The sequence below is a fragment of the Prenolepis imparis genome, unplaced genomic scaffold (assembly GCF_030444845.1).
Source record: "Prenolepis imparis isolate NDT839.2.m4 unplaced genomic scaffold, iyPreImpa1.0 SCAF_4, whole genome shotgun sequence".
Classification (NCBI taxonomy): domain Eukaryota; kingdom Metazoa; phylum Arthropoda; class Insecta; order Hymenoptera; family Formicidae; genus Prenolepis; species Prenolepis imparis.
Genome location: NW_028141162.1, coordinates 20,158,257 through 20,183,414, shown reverse-complemented (window position 1 = coordinate 20,183,414; position 25,158 = coordinate 20,158,257).

Sequence of the window (25,158 nt, the reverse complement as noted above, 5' to 3'; positions counted from 1 at the left end):
TGGCACTGTATCCGAGAGCGATTACGCGCACGCCGAGAAGGTCTGGAACCGATTCTCCCTTCGAACGCTAGGCGAATATAGTGATCTATATTTAAAAATTGATGTCATGTTATTAGCAGATATTTTTGAAAACTTTCGCGACTTGCATCGCGAGTTATGGACTCGACCCTGCGTATTACTACACTCTTCCCGGGTATACATGGGATGCCATGTTAAAACACACAAATATAACATTCGAATTGCTTACCGATATCGACATGGTCATGTTTATCGAACGGGGTATACGCGGTGGTTTAAGTCAATGTTCCAATAGATACGCCCATTGTTCGAGAACATGCGCTCGAAAATCAGGATAGACTGCGGAAAGGGGAAAGGGCGCCATTCTAAATTAATTAGAATAAGTAACCAGTTCAAATTCACGCGCGGCCGCGTGGGCTCCGCGATCGCCCCGCGCCACTACCAATCAGCTCCCGCCAATACGTGCGATATCTGTTCTTAAAGCGGGAAAAACAGATAACCGCCGCGGTCACTCGAGAGGAGACGAAATTAAAAACAAAACAGCTGTGTTGACAATACACTTGTATCTAAATCAATTCCGCACGTCCTGACTCCTTCTCAAAATAACAAGCGAGAACAAACCAGAATGTTCGAGAACAACAATGCTATATAAACCCCCTCGAGAGACCGCGGTGCCTTCTTCGCGCTTAGCCTTCGAATCATAAAGAGTGTCAAACGATAAAAGGAAGAAAGGAAGGATCGCTAGTCTTTTCCTTAATTTTCTCTCGGCCGTTGCTCGCGGTTTTGGCTCTCTCTGTTTACTTACTGTTTGCAAAAAACCTGTACTCTACAACTAAATTTTGTGTGTGAAATATAATAGTTAATTGTTTGTTATACGTCTCGCCGTTACTTAAATTATTTTGCTCCGGATTTTTCTCCGTCACTCTCCTCGTTCCGTCGCGCACACCCATGCTAATAACAAGTAAATGCAATCGTATGATCCGTCGAAACCATCATCATTTTTAATGTATTTAGATGTAAATAATTTGTATGGATGGGCAATGTGTCAACCGTTGCCTTACGCCGATTTTCGATGGGTCGACGACATATCTAATTATGACATATCATCTATCACGCTCGATTCACCTATATCCTCGAAGTAGATTTAGAATATCCGCAACATCTTCACAACATGCACACTGACCTACCGTTTTGCCCGACACGCGACAAGCCGCCCGGCAAGCGGGAAGATAAGCTGCTCGCGATATTATACGATAAAAAGGGTTACGTGATACACTACCGCAACCTGCAGCAATATACGCATCACGGCCTTCAAGTTACAAAAATACATCGCGTATTACAATTCACTCAATCCGCATGGCTTCGCGGTTACATTGAACTTAACACACAATTTAGAACTCAAGCGAAAAATAATTTTGAAAAAAATTTATATAAATTGATGAATAATGCGGTATTTGGCAAAATGATGGAAAATGTGCGTAATCGTGTCGATGTAAAACTCATCACACATTGGGATGGACGATACGGAGCAGAGGCAATGATAGCGAAACCAAATTTTCACAGTGGAAGCGTCTTTTCGGAAAATTTAATTGCTGTAGAATTACGCCAACTCGAGGTAAAATTTTATAAACCAATCTATCGGCATGTGCATACTCGACATCTCTAAAACGTGTTTGTACACCGACACAGATAATTTAATATACCATATTAAATGCGAAGACGTGTATGAAAATATGAAACGCGATATCGCTAGATTCGATACGAGCGATTACACTGCGGACAATGCGTACGGTATACCGCTTGTGAATAAAAAGATACCGGGTCTAATGAAGGATGAAAATAATGGTGTGATAATGACCGAATTTGTCGGGCTTAGAGCAAAAATGTACGCGGTGAGGGTGGACGGCAAAAAGGACATTAAAAAAGCAAAAGGTGTCAAAAGTAACGTTGTCGCGAGAACGATAACATTCGACGATTATACGCGGTGCCTGAATGACGAGGTTGAAATGACACGTCAGCAGTCATGTATTAGATCGAAATTGCATGAAGTGTATACCATCTGCGAGACAAAAAATGCTCTAAGTCCGTACGACGATAAGCGGTATATCATAACTGATTCGACCGACACATTATCATAGGGACATTACCAGATACCCTTATAAAATATAATGTAATATAATGTAACATATGTGTATGTATTTCATATATTGTAACGGAAAGGATGTATTAATAAAGATTTTGTATTTCATGTATATTTTAATATTTCAAATATTTTTTATATGTTGTACACATTATATATTTCTAATATTGAGGAATTAATAAACAGTTTGTATGAATTAAATTGTATTATCCTTATGTAGCCAAGAGTTATGCGAATTGTCAAATCCCAGCCATTTTACGTAAACCTCGTCACCCCTCCTGCGCAGTACTTTCTCCACGAGATATACGTCTGGATAATTCGCGCTATGCAACTCGTGTTCGTAAAACGCTCCAGCGACAGATGTTTTGCGATAGTCCTCGAGTAGATAGGTTACGGGATTAGTACGCTGCACTTTAACAATTTTAAACACTTCGGTTGTCCAATTTGGTGTCTAACCCTTCTCGAAAAGTTTCTTGTACTTGCTAACGCGTACCGGGTCACCTACTTTGAACTTTGCCGGAGCGGCAATCTTTATGTTACTATATACTGTTTTTAAAAGTTTATCAGCGATCGTGGGGGTGACGTCGACGGGTCGCATGCCGATCGTTCGATGCTTGCGCGCGTTGTAATCCGATACGAGTTCCGCCAACGCGTCGATGCACTTGTAAGTTCCGTTCAGCGTAAACATCTTCCACATATCGTTCTTCAGAGTGCGATTGAATCGCTCGACGACCGATGCCTTCAATACCGAATATGTAGAATAGTGATTGATGTTATGTTTCCGTATAAGCCGTTGCACGTCGGCGTTGTAAAATTCCTTCCCCATATCGGTTTGCATGTTTCTCGGGCATCTCTTGCTATCTCGAATTATCTCGGCGATAGCGTCAGCCGTCTCGCTTCCACCTTTACTCTTGAGTGGTATGGCCCACGCGTACTTGCTCAACACATCGATGACGGTGAGTATGTAGTGATAACCTCTGTTGAAACGAGAGTACGGATGCATCTCGACGATGTCAGCTTGCCACAGGTAATCGTATCCCCGCACTATGACGTGTCTTCGGGGAAAATTTTTCCTTAACGGCGCGTGCAGTTCGTTCACCAACTGCCGTTTCTCCAAACTATGTTGTTTCTTCGCTTCGTCGGTTTTTCTCGATCGCCGTTTGTCGCTCGTTTTATGATTCATTTTCGTTTGTCGTTCTTCAATAGCCGTTCGTGAGCCGTTCTTGACCCGTTCGTAGCCGTTCTTGACCCGTTCTTGAGCCGTTCGTAGCCGTTCCTGACCCGTTCGCAGCCGTTTCTGACCCGTTCTTGAGCCGTTCTTGAGCCGTTCGTAGCCGTTCCTGACCCGTTCGCAGCCGTTCCTGACCCGTTCTTGAACCGTTCTTGAGCCGTTCGTAGTCGTTCTTGTGCCGTTCTTGAACCGTTCTTGAGCCGTTCGTAATCGTTCTTGAGCCGTTCATAGCCGTTCCTGACCCGTTCGCAGCCGTTCCTGACCCGTTCCTGACCCGTTCTTGAGCCGTTCTTGAACCGTTCTTGAGCCGTTCGTAGTCGTTATTGAGCCGTTCTTGCGTTGTTTACTTCCGTTCTTGACCCATTCGAAAATCGTTCTTGATTCGTTCGCTGCCTTGTTCACAGTCGTTTCTAACCCGTTCGTAGCCTTTCCTGACCCGTTCGCAGTCGTTACTGACTCGTTCGCAGCCCTGCTTGAGTTGTTGGTAGCCTCGTTCGCTGTTGCTAGGCCGTTCATAGCCTCGTTCGCAGCTGTTGCTAGGCCGTTCACTAACACTCATTGTAGTTAGATAGTAGTTCGATAATCCTTCGTAGCCGCTCGATAACCCTTCGTAGATGTTCGATAACCGTTTGATAGCCGCTCCTAACCCGTTCACTGCTGCTCATTTAGGTTGATAGTCGTTTTTGAGTTAGCATTAGCTGTACGTTGAAGTTCGTTTATCGCAGTCTGTACTGCTCGCACATCCTTCTCGAACGAAGTCAGCTTCTCATCTGATTCTTTCTGTTGATTCATCAATCTTTTAACGCAGGATTCCACATACAGTTTGTTGACGGCATCGGTGTCAGCCTCAGATTGCGCTACACGACGAATCTTACGCGACCTTGCGTCATAGTCCGTAACGATGCGACACAGAGCGTTTTCGTGCACATAACTTTTCACCAATCTATCCCAAGAACCGCTTGTGCCGGTTGCATCATTTCTTGGTTCGAATAATCCAAATTTGTTGATAGGCATTTTTTTTTCCCGATACGAGTGACGCTGATCGACTGATTAGATTTGTCGAGACACCATTCAATTTATAATAATGCCTGCTTCGCGAAGTTCCTCGATGATCGACAGGATCTCATTGTCGTGAGCGTTGTGGCCAGCTCGGCGCGAAGCGTCCAGCAATCGTACCCGATCCACTAGCTCGTTGGGGTCATCCCAGTGTATGTAATCGATCTTACTGTCGGTTAGTGTCATCGCGTGAGGTATGAATACTCCCTTTCCAGATTTTTTCTTTTCAATCGATATCAATGGTGCGATTATATGTTTGTACTTGTATCCCCTGTTGCTTCGTAATTGGCCTTGTGTGTCATAATTGCGTTTATGCGCGTTCGTCGCCAATAATATGCTCTTGTATTTATGCATATCATCCTCCGTGTAAATGTCATCATCGGGAATTCTCTTGAAGATCAACTCGTATAATCCTGGTGTACCAATATACCTCACTTTGTCTATAATTATAGAGTCATATTTGTCAATGTCGAATCGTTTGTTACCGAGACGCATTTCATCCTTGTCGAAATAGACACCGTACACGTGATCGATTTTCCTTTCTTTGTCGCCACCGAGAAGAGTGCTCATGTACTCTTGTCCCAGTGGTCCTAAGTGCTTTCGCAACATTTCTTGACCTTCCAGCGTTTGTAATGTGTTTCGAACAAACGATGTTTCGAGCGTGCTGCCCGAGATTTCGAAAACATTTTTGTTTGCGAGTGTTTCGGGTATCATAGGTTGTACGATTCTCGTTGTCGCGAACGGTGTAGAGGTTATCATCGGTTCATCCAGTAAAGCATCTGATGTACGCGGTGTTGATGAGCGATTCGGGTTTGACCGTTTCCTCTTTTTCGATGTCGCATCATCCTTCTCCTCTTCCTCCTCCTCCTCCTCCTTGTACCGCTTGATGGGTAAGATTTTAATCTTTGCGGTACTTTCCGGGTCGTTTTTCACCGCGATCGAGTTGTCGACAATTTTTGTAGCGGCTCAATAATAGGTCTAAAATGGGTCTTGACCGCGATATCGTCATCGATCTTACCGGTCTTCAAAGCGCGATGTTTCTTGCGGATTGATTCACTCGTTTTCGCAACCTCCTTCGCTATCTTTTCACCCTCGCGAATATCCCCCATCGCTCTCAGCCATGTTGACAGAGTGTCGAACGCTCGTGTTTCACCTCTCTCGACAGAACATCGGCAACGACTAATTGTTTTGCGGTATCGGGAATACGTTAAATCCGTTTATGTATCGGCCGTTCGTAAGCGAGCTATCCTTATCTATCACTAGAAATCCATACTTTTGCTGCCAACAAGTACGACATAATTCACTGAAATCCTCATATGACATGTCGGTATTCACGTGATCGTTGTACACATGTTTCAAATTGGTACCGTCCTGTTTAAACAAGATTAGCAGCTTTGCGTTGTCGCGTATAAGATGTTTCGGTATTCTTGCGTATGTCTGACAGAGATAGAAGCAGTCGACGTGGCGTCCCATTGAAAAGTACTCTCTTATCGTATTTTGTTTGTCGCACGCCACGTCATCGAAAACGAAAATCGAGTTTGGACATGCTTCGCTCGGTGGAATGACGTCACTGTTATTGGAGAATGTAAAATAGCCGATTTCATCGATCGACGTCATCAAATTCTCCAGATACCGATATTTTAGCTGTTGCAGCGACTTTGAGTACACGTACACGTTTTCAAAGCGGACGCCGTGCGGGCTTTCTATCAAACTAATCAACACGTTAGTTTTACCGCAATTCGAGGGGCCGCAAACGATCGCGCGTATAGTAGTCGGCAGTATCGTACCGTGTCTACGCATCTCCGCGTTGTCCCCCATCGATCGTAATCTGGCGTCGTAATTCGTCACGCGTATCGCGAAAGGTTGTCGCACGAAATTCATGTTCACACTCCTGACTGGATCGAACGTCTGCCTATTTATAGCTGCGCGGAACCGCGAATTGCTCAGTAACGAAAAAATGTTTGTCTTGCTATCAAGTCCTTACGATATTTGTAATTTGAGCGCCGAACCGCTACAATTTGTGTCGAAAACAGTTTTATTGCGAATGTGCAGCAATTACGTCCACTGCGTGTGGGACAAGCTTCCAGAACATATAAAGGCGGATTTGGAGGTTCAAACTTATCGCCGCTGTTTCGAACATTACAATCGACCGTGGCAGCGAACGCACATTGACGGTCCAGCGCCGATTATAAAAGATTGCAGCGAATGTCAACGAAAATAGGTAGAGGCCTATTAAATCATGCGATAAACGCACTTCCGATCGAATTCCATATTCCCGGCTATCAGTTTTGCGGTCCGGGCACGCGACTACAAAAGCGATTAGCCAAAGGCGATCGAGGTATCAACCCATTGGACGCGGCGTGCCGTAAGAACACGATATAGCGTACTCTTGAAGCAACGATCTCATCGAGAGACACGCGGCAGATAGGATACTCGCCAAAGAAGCGCAAACTCGCATCGTTGCGAGAGATTCGACTCTCGGTGAGAGAGCCGCCGCCACAGCTGTCTGGGCAGCGATGAAAGCCAAGACGAAGTTCGGTATGGGCCTGAAGACGACAAAGACGAAGACGAAGAAAAAGATGGCGAAGAAACGAATATTTCCGGTAGCGAAACGTGGGGGTGTATTACCGATTCTACCAATGTTGGGCGCGCTCGGATCTCTGGTCGGTGGAGCGGCTGGTGTAGCAAAGATGGTGAACGACGAAAAAGCTGCACAACGTCAGTTGCAAGAGATGCTACGTCACAATCGCGCCATGGAAGGTCACGGATTGTATCTCGCTCCATACAAACACGGATGAGGAGTTTCAACGAGAAAAAAGGGGAAAAAAAATGTCAGAGACGCTAAAAATGCCGCGTAAAAACAGGGCGTAACTACCAACATACAATTGCTACAACTGGCAAAACGTATACACATTCCGTATTTTAGAGGTGTTTTCATGCGTGATTCATTACCGATCGGTGGTATATATCGAAACGAGAGCGGCATCGTAAATTTGGATAACGCTAAAGGATCGGGTACTCATTGGGTAGCGTATGCAAAGAGGGAGGATCGCGCTATATATTTTGACAGTTTCGGCAACCTTCTAACGCCGAATGAATTGGTGCGATATTTAAATGTGACAAAGATACAATACAATTACACACCTGTTCAAACTTACAATCAAAGCATCTGTGGACAATTGTGCTTACAGTTTCTCCGAGCGGTCGATGCACGTGAATTTAAAGACTGACATTGCGCTATTTAACTCAGTATTCGTTTAACAGTTTTGTCAACATGTCTATGACATTCACACTGACCGGGAAGAGTAGTGTTCTCGCGGTAAACTACTTTCCCGCCATAGATTTGAGCGACGATGAATACGAGCTAGGTCTAACGGATTTTGAGATTTATCATACGATATCGAACGTGAATTCCTCGAATAATAAATTTCACTTTGACAAAGATGACGCGGAAATTACGATTCCCGAGGGATCGTACGAGCTGCAAGCGATACATGAGTTTTTGAAACATGCAATTTCACGAAAACGTCCGCGACACGCTGTTCGTGACGATGATAAAAAACACGCTGACACCACGCATATTCGGACGAATGAGGACGGTGACTTTGAAGATGGAGAATATCCGATAGTGCTCCGCGCTAATTATAATACGATGAGGAGCGAGATCAAATGCGCCTACAGAATTAATTTTAGTATGCCTAACAACATTGGATCGCTGCTAGGATTCTCGAACCGTATACTACAGCCGCGAAAATGGTACAAGTCGGACATGGCGATTAATATTATCAACGTGAACATTATCCGCGTAGAATGTAATGTGACTGCGGGCGCGTACAGCAACGGCAAACTCGTTCATACGATACATGAATTTTCACCGAGGGTACCATCAGGATATAAGATATCGGAAACACCGGCGCACATCATTTACCTGCCGATCATCGTGCGGAGCATTAAGGATTTAACGTTACGCGTTGTCGACCAGGACAGACGATTGCTCGATTTTCGAGAAGAGATCACCATTAGATTGCACGTACGACGACAGCGATAACGTACGTGTGTGGCGTATGAGATGCTCGTGTTGAACGGATCGAAAGACACGAGAGATAACACAATCTTTACGGAGCCAGCGACAAGAACAACAACGTCGACATTCACTAATATCCAATCATCCGGTTGCACTAAGAAAAAGAAACTGAACGCATCAAACGTTGCGTTTTTACAATCTTTGGGATTCGCGGTGCCAAACATCTGAACAATGACCGACATCCTCAACATTGAAGACGAGCCAATCTTCGACGATCGCATCGTCAAGATAGAAACTCACACGTACAACCCGTTCGCTAACACAACATTCGGACACAGTGATGAGATAAGAATACCCATACAACAACAGGATCTGTATACGTTGCCGTATGAAAGTTTCCTATACATCGAGGGAGAACTAAAGATAAATAAACCAGCCGAAGGATCTGCTGTGATACTGGGAAATAATTGTGTCGCATTCATGTTCGATGAGATTCGATACGAATTCGATGGCGTGGAGATTGATCGCAACAGAAACGTGGGAATAACAAGTTTGCTCAAAAACTATGTAACGATATCATCCGATAGAAGCGTGATTATGAGAAACGCCGGCTGGACTGATCCGACTACTGCAAATGGAAACTTCAATTTTTGCGTACCGCTCTACATGTTATTGGAATTTTGCGAGGATTACAGATGAGTGGTGATTAACGCTCGTCATGAGTTAATCTTAATACGATCGCGCAACGACAACAATTGTCTGGTTGGAGATTCGACGCTGGAGCCTGTGATCAACATATTCAAGATACAATGGCGAATGCCACATGTGTTATTGAGCGAGATTAAGAAGCTGTCGATGCTGCGCGCTCTGGAAAGCGGACATTACCTCAGCATGGGTTTTCGCTCGTGGGATCTGTATGAGTATCCGCTATTGCAGCGTACAACTAAGCATTCATGGGCCATTAAGACAGCGACTCAGCTGGAGAAGCAACGATATGTTATCTTCGCTCTGCAGACAGGTCGGAAAAACTTCATGTCTAAGGATATGAGTCGATTCGACGATTGCAAGATGAACCAATGTGAAACTCTATCTGAACTCGAAATGTTATCCGTACGACGATATGAATCTGGATTTCGATAAAAACATATGGTCGATTCTGTACGATACGTATGCGCGTTTCTGCAAGAACTATTATGGATACGAGTATCTCGAGCCGAGTCTCACCGTCTCAATGTTTCTACGTAACGGTCCGTTCGTGATCATCGATTGTTCTCGACAAAACGAATCGGTCAAGAGCGCAACCGTGGATGTGAGATTGGAATTCGAGTGTAAGGAGAATGTGCCGATGAATACCACTGCGTACTGTCTCATCATACACGATCGCATGATCCAGTACAACCCGTTGACCAACGTTGTGCGCAAAATCACCTAAACGCACCAACAATTTAGAGAGAGGGGGAAGCATAGCAGAATATAAATCAAAGTGTTATGAGATGGTTGTCATTCTTCTTTTTTAACTGATACATCGAAGAGAGAGAGATCTCGTCATGTCCGTACCAACGTTTATGGATCTACAGGGGTTTATCCTCAATAAACAATTCATTGTAAAGGAAGCGGCAATCCTGAGAAGAGGATCTATTTTGTCACATTATTTTTTCGCATGTCCTGTACCATGGGGTGTGCTCATAAAATCGGAGAGACACCAAGCCTCATGGTTGACTCGAAATCATCATGGATTGCAATGGGAAGATGGAAACGTTCCATACAGCATGGCTCAGCGTTTGATTACAACAGCTATCGTTGGTGGACGACATGAAGAAGAAGAAGAATCCATTCTCATATATGTAAAAGGACTTGAGAAGCGAGAATGGTTAGCCGATATATTGATGCGGATGATGAGGGAAACGGTTTCATTATTGAGACCTTGGATGCTGATTACGACGATATCGAGTCTCTAAATAATCTAGATGTTAAAAACACTATGCGATGTGGAAAACATGTTAAGAATTGCGCATTACAAAATGTATTCAAAATATTTAACTGGTGGTCGCAACGCCAGAAAGAATTGCAAGATTTGGAAAAATAAAATATTTAAACATTAATGTGTTTTATCTCTTATTCCCCTTCCCCAATCCTTTCCTCACGAATCGTTTCTAAGAATTCTTTTTATCCGAGCGCCGTTTCCCCTTCTCCTAAATTTCATAGCGCCAATAGTATTCTAGAATCTACCACCATATTTACCCCACTACTTTTTAAAATAAGCGTCACGTATATTCTTAATTTTATACGATCAGTGTAGCGTTAACCGTTCATACTGGTGGTTCACTTTTAAAATCTGGAAATATGTACTACGCTGAAAGTAGCAGTGGTTCCGGCAGACGTGTGAATAATTACGTACCGAGTCGTGTTGACACTCCATCGTTTGAGAACAAATGCGACAAGTAAGTTTAACTTTTTCTATTTTTCTATTTTTATGTCTTTATATATTTTTACAAATTGTATTATTTTCAAACTAATTTCATTTTTACAGCATTTCGTTGGAGCCTCGTGCAGTTCGTATACTAGGTAGACGATATGTATTGACAGCTACGGAATTTAAATTCCTTGAAATTGGTATCAAAGTGAATCCACCGAGTTACGTGGAAATCGTCATAGGAGATCATCGAGGAAAGGAACTGATACTATTTCTCAAAGCGTGGAAGGGATTCTACGAGCAACGTCACAATATTCAGAATCTGCTTCGAAACGATTTTAAAGATGCCTACAGTTTTATAAGCGTTGGACCGTTAACAGTGCGAGTTCGTACGATTAACGACACTAAGTTAATAAGTCTTGAATCTTCAAATGTATGCATGATGATGATCGAATCGACGTTACACCGTATGTTCGATCTCGATCCATGCATCGATGTAACTTTTGACCGATTGGTTAAAATTACCAATACAGTCGATATCAAGTTTACGAAATTTTCAAATATCGCGTCCAATGTAACGAATCCTAAAGAAGTATCAAATGTAATACGCGCGAGCGACGCCTTCAACAAGCATCAGCTCATCGATTGCGAGCTGGCAGCTTTAGTTTTTAGTCCATAATATGTAAGAAAAAAAATATTTAAAAGAAGAAGAATAAAGTTTTTTTAAGTTTAAATTATGATGTAATTTCTTTGTACGCATTTCCAATCCGCACTCTCTCCCACCCGTAAACAGTTCCCTAGCTCTTATACGTATAGCTCCCAATAGTTGAGTGGTCCTTGCGGGGGTTGACGTCATGCGGGGAAAGGGGGAACGCGATGCTAAGAACCGCCAGAGATAGCGCGAGAGGTGCACGCGAGAAAGGAATAGCGCGAGAGCACTTAGAAGAAAGAGTGTGAGGCGTTTATGAAAGAATGAGAGGCACATGTGAGAAAGAGATAGCGTGAGAGCGCTTAGAAGAAAGAGTGTGAGGCGTTTATGAGAGAACGCGAGGCACATGTGAGAAAGAGATAGCGCGAGAGACGCATACGAGAGAGAGAGAGATGTTTGCAAAGGGGAGCGCGAGATAACGCGAGGTTTGGGACTGCGAGAGAGGTAGCGCTTAGGAGAGCGTGAGGTGTTCGCAAGAGAGAATTTTTTTTCTATTAATAATAATTTTTATTCATAAAATGTGTGTGTGTGTGTTTGTGTGATTAAAAATATATAAAAGCATGTAAAATTTAAAAATAGATATAATATAAAAGAATATAAAAAAATACAATAAAATGTAAATATAAATTATTATTTATAAATTATTATAAAAGAAAATTAAGAATATTTTTATCGGCTCTCAATATCAAAGATATAAGTATAAAATTGAATGGATAAAGGAAAATATAAAATAAAAATGAAAATATATGAATAAAAATTAATATAAAATAAAAAATTTAAAAAAAAATGCTAGCGGCAACGGCAGCTGTGAGGTGGTCGGGCGATGGAGGTTGTTACAGTGACTGCAGCGATGACTGGTGAGGTAGTAGAGTGGAGGCTGCGTCTTATACTGAAAATAGAAACAGTGAATTTTACTTTTGTTTTTTCAAATTTTTAATTTATTATAAATATAAAACGGATACTTACAATGATTACAAAGTGGACACATGTTCCGCATGAATATCAGATGCAGCGGAGCGTGACAATCGCTGCACCACTCTTCTATAATCACTTCATAAGAAGTGCCGGTACAATGCACACGTATGGCACAAATGTTTACAAATAGTTCCACATTTCGTACTACACAAGCAGTGCATAATTTAATATAATCTTCAGGTATATAATATGAATATATAGCGCACACCCTCGTTACAACATTTATGTTGCTGATTACAGGCACTCCCAATAATTGTTCAATTATATCCAAGTCCCCGCCGTGCTCGCTATTATAATCGGAGTCTGTTGATTCACTCACTATGTCATTTTCTTCTCTATCACTATCTTCCGCAATATCTATAATTTCTATGTCATTATCACTATCCTCAGTCATAATAATATCTTCATCCATTTCTTTTACTCTGATCTGTGCTATACGAATGCTAAAGACTGTTTGATGCGGAGACAGACTCTCTCCATAAGTTTCAACCCCCATTCCTCTCAAAATTATCGCAATTCTTCCTTAAAAAATATTAAGAAAAAATGTCGCTCTCGTTTTTATGGGAGATTTTCCGCGAGGGTACAAAGCAGCCGAACGTTGGCACTGATACGTTGCATTCTTCCTTAACAAATATTAAGAAAAAAATGTTTCGCTCTCGTTTTTATGGGAGATTTTCCGCGAGGATACAAAGCTGCCGAACGTTGGCACCGATACGTTGCATTCTTCCTTAACAAATATTAAGAAAAAAATGTTTCGCTCTCGTTTTTATGGGAGATTTTCCGCGAGGATACAAAGCTGCCGAACGTCAACGCTTTTGCACCTAATCACGTTTCAACATGTTCGTCGCAGCGTTGGCCCTAAAATCTTCATTTCTTTATATCTCTAATGATAAAATGTCCATAAAATGAAAAACATAGTTTTATGGATTCTAGAACGCTCCGTTGACAAGTTCGAGCAACCGGACATCGGCGCTTCCGTAATAAAATTATACTAATGAGGGTACAAAATTGTTGATCATCGGCGCTTGTTCTATACCTTTTTGGGAAAATGTCTAGGATCCCTCATAAAAAAAAAAGTCGTAAAGATATCCATCTACAAATATTGCACTCAGAAAACTCCCCCTCCTTTGTCGAAACAGCCCCTCCACCCGCGTGACGTCAGCCCCCGCGCCTACGAGATACCCCCACCCCGCGTGACGTCATACCCCTCGCCCCGGAGAACCCCCCGCGCCCCGCATCCCCCTCAGAGGACCCGGGTTAGAACTCTCCTAGTATATCTACTATCTGTGATGATGCTTTTTATTATACTGATCTTACTTAGATTGTCATGTCAGCGAAAGAAGGTAAATTCGTTATAAACTCGAATATAAAACTCGACACATGTAAGGTCATAAACATAAACATTCGTTTATGTACAAAAATACATTAATGTTATTTGTGACTCACTTTCAAAATGTTGTCAGTTATGCTGTTACGTTTATATTTTTGTAATTACATTGCTTTAATGCTTGTCTAATAATAGTTGAATAATTAAATAATTGCTTTATTTATTTTTACCTCTCTTTTAACTCTTATGTAAACCTATGTCATATTTAATGTAGACAATATAATAGTTATGAAAAAATAGAACGATTTATTTAATTTTGTTTTTTTTAACAATATATATACACGTTCTTGTATTAATTGTAAGAGAAAATAAATATGCATTTTATATTTGTAAAAAGACGGCAAATTTAAATATGCTGAAATGTAGAAATTACAGCTGAAAAAATATACAATTTTTCTTATTCTATATACACAAAATCATACAAAATAATTTTATCCTTTTACAATTGATAACATTTGTAACTTTTCTTTTATTCTATTCCGTTTCTCCAAATATTAATTTAAAATGATATTTAAAATAGTAGATTATTTATATCTTATCTGTGAAACAAAGTTGAATAGTTACCATTATAATGTATATATTATGTACGTGTATATAATAAAACAACATGCAACTTAAAATTTCGTAAAAGTTTTACTTAAAAAAAATAAAAAAATATATTTACAATAATTAAATAAATATTGGGAGAATAATATATCTTTCTTACTTACTTAAATTAAAATATTTTATTGGTCGAAATAAAAATATGATAGGAAAAATCTTACAAGCAAAATAATAGTAAAAGAACTACCATTATAATTAGAAATAATCAGTTATAAAGACAAAAATATTAACAAACAATTTGCAAAAGTATTGCATTTTCTATATTCGTTCTTACATATGATTAGCAGAGCGAATTAATTGAAGAATCACCACATGTGTTTCATATACTTAGACAAAAATATTAACAAACAATTTGCAAAAGTATTGCATTTTCTATATTCGTTCTTACATATGATTAGCAGAGCGAATTAATTGAAGAATCACCACATGTGTTTCATATACTTAATTTCTAATATACGCATATATGTGTGTTCAAAAAATCATATCTTTCTAGCATTCGCTACACGGCGCGCAAGTCGCCGATGTAATCTCTTTTCGCCACTAGAGGCGCTTGTTCGAGAGAGGGCGCCTTCTCGTTCATTTACCAGGGATGTCCCCTCTCTCTCTCTCTCTCTCTCTCTCTCTCTCTCTCCCTCTCTCTCTCTCTCTCTCTTTTTCTTCTTCTTGTTTTTCCTATCTACCGTGATGGACGTGTGATCTGCGACGAAAAAACCTACGGAATAAATTATCGAAGACGACTTCTATTACACAGCAAGTACGGAATATTATCATAAGGATTACACGGAGCTATACGGAGAGGACTGCGACGAGAGGAATTACGACGAACTAAAGGAATCATCGACCAGCAGCTGGATACGTTGTCGTTACCTTCGTAACGACACCGATGAAGTATCAGACATCTTTGATTTATTCTATCACGGTCTTTCCTGTATAATTACGGAAAGTTCTCTAAGGAGAATTGGTTTCTGAGTGGTTTTTATTTCGTCCAAAGATCAGGATCAATTATCTCGTCCTAATTTAGTGCGGATGCAAATCCAATCTATAGGACCGATCTGAAGGACATTTCAGATTCCATCCTCTCTGCCATTATTCCTATTTTTTTCTTGTCTTTTATTTGAATTCTTTAAACCCTGTTCTGAATTATATCTCACCAATTTTTGTGTATTTTAGATCATAATAAACGTTCATTTTCAAACAATGTGCTAAGTTTATATAAAAATTGATTTTTTTTGTCATTTCTCGAATATCATTATTTTCAAGTTAAAACTATCTGCATTTCAATGATAAAAAAAACATATTTTTGGATTAAATATCTATCTCAATCGATAAACTAAGAATCGATTGCGTTATCATAATTATTAAGAGAAAATATTACATTATAGTTTTATATTATATTCCAGAGAGGTTGTTGTATGTAACTTCAGCATGATGCTATACAAAACCAGTAGGGGCTATACTTTGATCAGTTGCTCGCAAACTAACAATAATATAATGAAATATGATAGTGTTTTAATAATGCACGGTTCTAATATAATGGAATGGGTATTGCTTCATAGATTTATTATCATTTAGAAAAAATAAATATCCAAGCAAGAAATTATCGACCACAACCGGTATGTTAAACGCTTTTGTCTTTAGAACAGATTTTTCTTCTATGTGACGTTGACTTATTTTGTGCACTTCTTTACATATTTCTTTGACAACGAAAAGTGAGCAATCACGTATCTCAATTTCTTTTCTGCTTCCTTGCTCAAGCGGTTCATCTGCGAGAAGAAAATGCAGCGCGTTGTTTTAATATAATTCACTGAAAATGCACTGTAAAATCTTTATATCGGGACAAAATTAATTCGATCAAAAAACTTTTTCTAAAAACAAACTTTTATGTAATTAATAAAAATAAAATATCATAATTAATACAGTGATAAATTTGAAAGATGCTACAGAGCTTATGTAATAACAGTGTTTCATGGCTACAAATCAATCTTTTATCTACTTATAAGATCGTGAATTGTCTCTCATGATCTAGCAAGCAAATATATTATTAAGTCTTATATGATAATGAAAACTAAAGTAACTGACTTTATAAAGTGCTATCATTATCTATCTCAATATCGATTTCATTATCGACTCATTCTTGTTCAAACAAATCAATAAATTTATGAAATTGTTCTTGCAAAATAAACAAGTTCCCGCTTTGATTATAAACAAGTTACCCCAATCAGAAATGTTTATAAAAAAAAATATCTACTCGGAAAAAAGTCACTTTAACGATTTTTCAGATATTGCGAATCTTTAATGTTGTATAAATAAGTATATATAGTAACATGGATAATTTTTTAACATAGAATATTATATTATTAATATTTTAAAATTTAGTAGAAGTTTACTATTTTTATTATAATATTTTATACTCTATATAGATTATACTCTATGAAAAAACATACTATTTTATTAAATTACATATATAAGTGCGTAGATTTACAGAATTTATAAAAAATTAAGAATTTGTCACTCGTAAAAAATAATTTAATGTTAAAAATCTTACTGCTATTTTCAAATCTTTTCACGAGCACTTCACTGTAGCGCACAATTTTAGCCTTCAGCAAAATTTGAAGAATACGATGCTCAATAAATATCGTTGACATCTTGTTTTTTGTATTTAGTTTAAACTTAGGTTTTTCTTCAAAGTGCATCCATATATGTCGCTCACCGTGCAGTGATCTCGCCTTGACAAGAAAACGAACTAAAAGATAATTTAATAAAAATAATATTGAGAGGTTAATAGTGTATTGAAATAGTGATTGCAGTATATCAATATAATCCATAAAATCCTACCTTTTAAAAAAAAAGTAAAAAAAAGACACCAAGTTAATGTAGGAACTTGTATCAGTGAAAAATTAATGTTTCAAACCTATACATGGAGTCGTATAATTAATAGACCTCGCTTCCGAAATACCCGGTGAGTTGAATCTTGTTTTGCGCTGAAAGTAACAAATTCATATAAGTAGGAAAATTAGGCCGGTTCTAACCCAGGTCCTCTGAGGGGGGTGCGGGGCGCGGGGGTTCTCCGTGGCGAGGGGTATGACGTCACGCGGGGCGGGGGTATCTCGGTGGCGCGGGGGCTGACGTCACGCGGGTGGAGGGGATGTTTCGACAAAGGAGGGGGAGTTTTCTGACAATGAGTGCAATATTTGTAGATGTATCTTGTGGATGTATCTTTACGACTTTTTTATGAGGGTTCTTTGACATTTTCCCAAAAAGGTATAGAACAAGCGCCAATGATTGACAATTTTGTACCCTCGTTAGTATAATTTTATTACGGAAGCGCCGATGTCGGGCTGCTCGAACTTGTCAACGGAGCGTTCTAGAATCCATAAAACTATGTTTTTTTTTCATTTTATGGACAAAATGTCCATTAAATGTCCATAAAATCATTAGGATATTATGGAAAGAAATGAAGATTTTAGGGCCGACGCTGCGACGAATATGTCAAACGTTATTTATAGGTGCAAATGTAAAAGCGTTGACGTTCGGCAGCTTTGTACCCTCGCGGAAAATCTCCCATAAACGAGAGCGAAACATCTTCCTTAATATTTTTTAAGGAAAAATGCAACGTATCGGCGCCAACGTTCGGCAGTTTTGTACCCTCGCAGAAAATCGGTCGTAAATGAGAGCGAAACATTTTCCTTAATATTTTTTAAGGAAGAATTGCGATAATTTTGAGAGGGATGGGGGTTGAAACTTATGGAGAGAGTCTGTCTCTGCGACGTTTGTCATAAAGTCTTCAACGTTTGTGCAGTTAAGTACAGTGAAGTTAAAGTGAAAAAATGAATTTTGAAAACATTGAGCGTCATGATGATCGGCCCAGGTGGGTCGATGTGATATTTCGCGATGATCGATCCAGACATCACGACTTGTGGTATAATTCGGAGCGTGAGGTGCATATTAGATGGGTGCGGATAGGGCGGGAATACGACCGCTATTACAATGACCAGCTGTGGGGTGACATGGAGGAAGATTACAATGAATGGGATGATGTGTGCTGCCTCCGCAAATTGTTCAGTGAGGAACCGTACCCTCCTGAACCTGTCAGGGAGGCACTATGGGTATAGTAAGTACCGCTATTTTTATTAAAAAAAATTTTTTAAATAATTAATAATAAAAATTTTCTGTTATGCAGAAGTCCTGCCTGGTCACTACCGCAGTTGCCGCCACCGCAGTCACCGCCACATCATCCGCATTCGGCCGCCCCACCATTATCCAGCCACTTAAATTTCATATTTTAAATTTTATATACTTTTTTTATTTTTGAATATATATATTTTTCTTTTCATATTTTATATTTTAAATTTTAAATTCACACACACATACACACACACAAAATTATAAATATTACACATACCTATTTTATGAATAAAAAAAAATTATTTTAAATATAAAAATACATTTTACTTTAGAATAATTCCTCTCTTTCTTCACATTTATATTAAGAATATTATTATAAAAGAATTATTATTATAAATATTTAAAAAAAAATTAAAAAAAAAATTCTCTCTCTTGCGAACACCTCGCGCTCTCCTTCGCTGCATCATCTCTTGCGTGCGCCTCTCTCTCTCCCCCTCTCTCTCTCTCTCTATCTCTCCTCGCTGCGCCTCGCGTCATCTCTCTCTCTCTCCTCGCTGCGCCTCGCGTCATCTCTCTCGCGCTTTCTCTCTCGCGCTACCTCTCTCATGGTCCCTAGCCTCTCAGTCCCTAGCCCCTCGGTCCCTAGCCCCTCGGTCCCTAGCCTCTCGGTCCCTAGCCTCTCAGTCCCTAGCCTCTTGGTCTCTAGCCTGGCGTTCCCTCTTCCCCGCATGACATCATCCCCCGCAAGGACCATGCAACGAGCTACGTATGAGAGCTGTGACTGCTTACGGGTGGGAGAAAGATGGAGAATGGAAATGCATGCAAAGAAATTACATCATAATTTAGACTTAAAAACTCTTTATTCTTCTTTTAAATATTTTTTTCTTACATATTATGGACTAAAAACTAAAGCTGCCAGCTCGCAATCGATGAGCTGATGCTTGTTGAAGATGTCGCTAGCGCGTATTACATTTGATACTTCTTTAGGATTCGTTACATTGGACGCGATATTTGAAAATTGCGTAAACTTGATATCGACTGTATTGGTAATTTTAACCAATCGGTTAAAAGTTACATCAATGCATGGATCGAGATCGAACATACGGTGTAAAGTCGATTCGATCATCATCATGCATACATTTGAAGATTCAAGACTTATTAACTTGGCGTCGTTAATCGTACGAACTCGTACTGTTAACGGTCCAACGCTTAAAAACTGTAGGCATCTTTCGAATCGTTTCGAAGCAGATTCTGAATATTGTGACGTTGCTCGTAGAGTCCCTTCCACGCTTCGAGAGATAGTATCAGTTCCTTTCTTCAATGATCTCCTATGGCGATTTCCACGTAACTCGGTGGATCCATTTTGATACCAATTTCTAGGAATTTAAATTCCGTAGCTGTCAATGCATATCGTCTACCTAGTATACGAACTGCACGAGGTTCCAACGAAATGCTGTAAAAATGAAAGTTAGTTTGAAAAATAATACAATTTGTAAAAATAAAAAAAAAATAAAAAAAAAAGAAAGAAGTTAAACAAAACGTACTCGTCACATTTATTCTCAAACGGTGGAGTGTCATAACGACTCGGTACGTAATTATTCACACGTCTGCCGGAGCCATTGCATCTTTCAGCATAGTATCTATTTCCCAGATTTTAAAAGTGAACCACCAGCACGAACGGTTAACGCAACATTCATCGTATAAAATTAAGAATAAACGTGACACTTATTTTTCAAAGTTGTGGGGTAAATGTGGTGGGAGATTCTAGAATACTATTGGCGCTCTGAAATTTAGGAGAAGGGAGAGACGGTGCTCGGATAAAAAGAATTCTCAAACAACTCGCGAGGGAAGGAATGAAGAGAGGAATAAGAAATAACATATTAATGTTTAAATATTTTATTTTTCCAAATCTTGCAATTCTTTCTGGTGTTGCGACCACCAGTTAAATATTTTGAATACATTTTGTAATGCGCAATTCTTAACATGTTTTCCACATCGCATAGTGTTTTTAACATCTAGATTATTTAGAGACTCGATATCGTCGTAATCAGCATCCAAGGTCTCAATAATGAAACCGTTTCCCGCGTCATCCAATATATCGGCTAACCATTCTCGCTTCTCAAATCCTTTTACATATACGAGAAAGGATTCTTCTTCTTCTTCTTCTTCATGTGATCCACCAACGATAGCTGTTGTAATCAAACGCTGAGCCATGCTGTATGGAACGTTTCCATCTTCCCATTGCAATCCATGATGATTTCGAGTCAACCATGAGGCTTGGTGTCTCTCCGATTTTATGAGCACACCCCATGGTACAGGACATGCGAAAAAATAATGTGACAAAATAGATCCTCTTCTCAGGATTGCCGCTTCCTTTACAATGAATTGTTTATTGAGGATAAACCCCTGTAGATCCATAAACGTTGGTACGGACATGACGAGATCTCTCTCTCTTCGATGTATCAGTTAAAAAAGAAGAATGACAACCATCTCATAACACTTTGATTTATATTCTGCTATGCTTCCCCCTCTCTCTAAATTGTTGGTGCATTTAGGTGATTTTGCGCACAACGTTGGTCAACGGGTTGTACTGGATCATGCGATCGTGTATGATGAGACAGTAGGCAGTGGTATTCATCGGCACATTCTCCTTACACTCGAATTCCAATCTCACATCCACGGTTGCGCTCTTGACCGATTCGTTTTGTCGAGAACAATCGATGATCACGAACGGACCGTTACGTAGAAACATTGAGACGGTGAGACTCGGCTCGAGATACTCGTATCCATAATAGTTCTTGCAGAAACGCGCATACGTATCGTACAGAATCGACCATCTGTTTTTATCGAAATCCAGATTCATATCGTTGTACGGATAACATTCCGAGATCAGATAGAGTTTCACATTGGTTATCTTGCAATCGTCGAATCGACTCATATCCTCAGACATGATGTTTTTCCGACCTGTCTGCAGAGCGAAGATAACATATCGTGGCTTCTCCAGCTGAGTCGCTGTCTTAATGGCCTATGAATGCTTAGTTGTACGCTGCAATAGCGGATACTCATACAGATCCCACGAGCGAAAACCATGCTGAGGTAATGTCCGCTTTCCAGAGCGTGCAGCATCGACAGCTTCTTAATCTCGCTCAACAACACGTGTGGCATTCGCCATTGTATCTTGAATATGTTGATCACAGGCTCCAGCGTCGAATCTCCAACCAGACAATTGTTGTCGTTGCGCGATCGTATTAAGATTAACTCATGACGAGCGTTAATCACCACTCGTCTGTAATCCTCGCAAAATCCCAATAACATGTAGAGCGGTACGCAAAAATTAAAGTTTCCATTCGCATTAGTCGGATCAGTCCAGCCGGGGTTTCTCATAATCACGCTTCTATCGGATAATATCGTTACATAGTTTTTGAGCAAACTTGTTATTCCCACGTTTCTGTTGCGATCAATCTCCACGCCATCGAATTCGTATCGAATCTCATCGAACATGAATGCGATACAATTATTTCCCAGTATCACAGCAGATCCTTCGGCTGGTTTATTTATCTTTAGTTCTCCCTCGATGTATAGGAAACTCTCATACGGCAACGTATACAAATCCTGTTGTTGTATGAATATTCTTATCTCATCACTGTGTCCGAATGTTGTGTTAGCGGACGGGTCGTACGTGTGAGTCTCGATCTTGACGATGCGATCGTCGAAGATTGGCTCGTCTCCGATGTTGAGGATGTCGGTCATTGTTCAGATATTTCGCACCGCGAATCCCAAAATTGTAAAAACGCAACGTTTGATGCGTTCAGTTTCTTTTTCTTAGTGCAACCGGATGATTGGATATTAGCGAATTTCGACGTTGTTGTTGTCGCTGGCTCCGTAAAGATTGTGTTATCTCTCGTGTTTTTCGATCCGTTCAACACGAGCATCTCATACGCCGCACACGTACGTTATCGCTGTCGTCGTCGTACGTGCAATCTAATGGTGATTTCTTCTCCTCGAAAATCGAGTAATCGTCTGTCGTGGTCGACAACGCGTAACGTGAAATCCGTAAAGCTCCGCACGATGATCGGCAGGTAAATGATGTGCGCCTGTGTTTCCGATATCTTATATCCTGGTGGTACCCTCGGTGAAAATTCATGTATCGTATGAACGAGTTTGCCGTTGCTGTACGCGCCCGCGGTCACAATATATTCTACGCGGATAATGTTCACGTTGATAATATTAATCGGCATGTCCGACTTGTACCATTTTCGCGGCTGCAGTATACGGTTCGAGAATCCCAGCAGCGATCCAATGTTAGGCTTGCTAAAATCGATTCTGTAGGCGCATTTGATCTCGCTCTTCATCGTATTATAATTAACGCGGAGCACTATCGGATATTCCACATCTTCAAAATCACCGTCGTCATTCGTCCGAATATGCGTGGTGTCAGCGTGTTTTTTATCATCGTCACGAGCAGCGTGTCGCGGACGTTTTCGTAAAATTGCATGTTTCAAAAACTCATGTATCGCTTGCAGCTCGTACGATCCCTCGGGAATCGTAATTTCCGCGTCATCTTTGCCAAAGTAAAATTTATTATTCGAGGAATTCACGTTCGATATCGTATGATAAGTCTCAAAATCCGCTAGACCTAGCTGGTATTCATCGTCGGTCAAATCTACGGCGGGAAAGTAGTTTATCGCGAGAACACTACTCTTCCCGGTCATTGTGAATGTCATAGACATGTTGACAAAACTGTTAAACGAATACTGAGTTAAATAGCGCAATGTCAGTCTTTAAATTCACGTGCATCGACCGCTCGGAGAAACTGTAAGCACAATTGTCCACAGATGCTTTGATTGTAAGTTTGAACAGGTGTGTAATAGTATTGTATCTTTGTCACATTTAAATACCGCACCAATTCATACGGCGGTCGAAGATTGCCGAAACTGTCAAAATATATAGCGCGATCCTCCCTCTTTGCATACGTTACCCAATGAGTACCCGATCCTTTATCTAAATTTACGATGCCGCTCTCGTTTCGATATATACCACCGATCGGTAATGAATCACGCATGAAAACACCTCTAAAATACGGAATGTGTATACGTTTTGCCAGTTGTAGCAATTGTATGTTGGTAGTTACGCCCTGTTTTTACGCGGCATTTTTAGCGTCTCTGACATTTTTTTTCCCCTTTTTTCTCGTTGAAACTCCTCATCCGTGTTTGTATGGAGCGAGATACAATCCGTGACCTTCCATGGCGCAATTGTGACGTAGCATCTCTTGCAACTGACGTTGTGCGTTTTTCCGTCGTTCACCATCTTTGCTACACCAGCCGCTCCACCGACCAGAGATCCGAGCGCGCCCAACATTGGTAGAATCGGTAATACACCCGCACGTTTCGCTATCGGAAGTATTCGTTTCTTCGCCATCTTTTTCTTCGTCTTCGTTTTTGTCGTCTTCAGGACCATACCGAACTTCGTTTTAGCTTTCATCGCTGCCCAGACAGCTGTGGCGGCGGCTCTCTCACCGAGAATCGAATCTCTCGCAACGATGCGAGTTTGCGCTTCCTTGGCAAGTATCCTATCTGCCGCGTGTCTCTCAATGAGATCGCTGCTTCGAGAGTACGCTATATCGTATTCACGGCACGCCTCGTCCAATGGGTTGATACCTCGATCGCCTCTGGCTAATCGCTTTTGTAGTCGCGTGCCCGGACCGCAAAACTGATAGCCGGGAATATGGAATTCGATCGGAAGTGCGTTTATCGCATGATTTAATAGGCCTCTACCTATTTTCGTTGACATTCGCTGCAATCTTTTATAATCGGCGCTGGACCGTCAATGTGCGTTCGCTGCCACGGTCGATTGTAATGTTCGAAACAGCGGCGATAAGTTTGAACCTCCAAATCCGCCTTTATATGTTCTGGAAGCTTGTCCCACACGCAGTGGACGTAATTGCTGCACATTCGCAATAAAACTGTTTTCGACACAAATTGTAGCGGTTCGGCGCTCAAATTACAAATATCGTAAGGACTTGATAGCAAGACAAACATTTTTTCGTTACTGAGCAATTCGCGGTTCCGCGCAGCTATAAATAGGCAGACGTTCGATCCAGTCAGGAGTGTGAACATGAATTTCGTGCGACAACCTTTCGCGATACGCGTGACGAATTACGACGCCAGATTACGATCGATGGGGGACAACGCGGAGATGCGTAGACACGGTACGATACTGCCGACTACTATACGCGCGATCGTTTGCGGCCCCTCGAATTGCGGTAAAACTAACGTGTTGATTAGTTTGATAGAAAGCCCGCACGGCGTCCGCTTTGAAAACGTGTACGTGTACTCAAAGTCGCTGCAACAGCCAAAATATCGGTATCTGAAGAATTTGATGACGTCGATCGATGAAATCGGCTATTTTACATTCTCCAATAACAGTGACGTCATTCCACCGAGCGAAGCATGTCCAAACTCGATTTTCGTTTTCGAT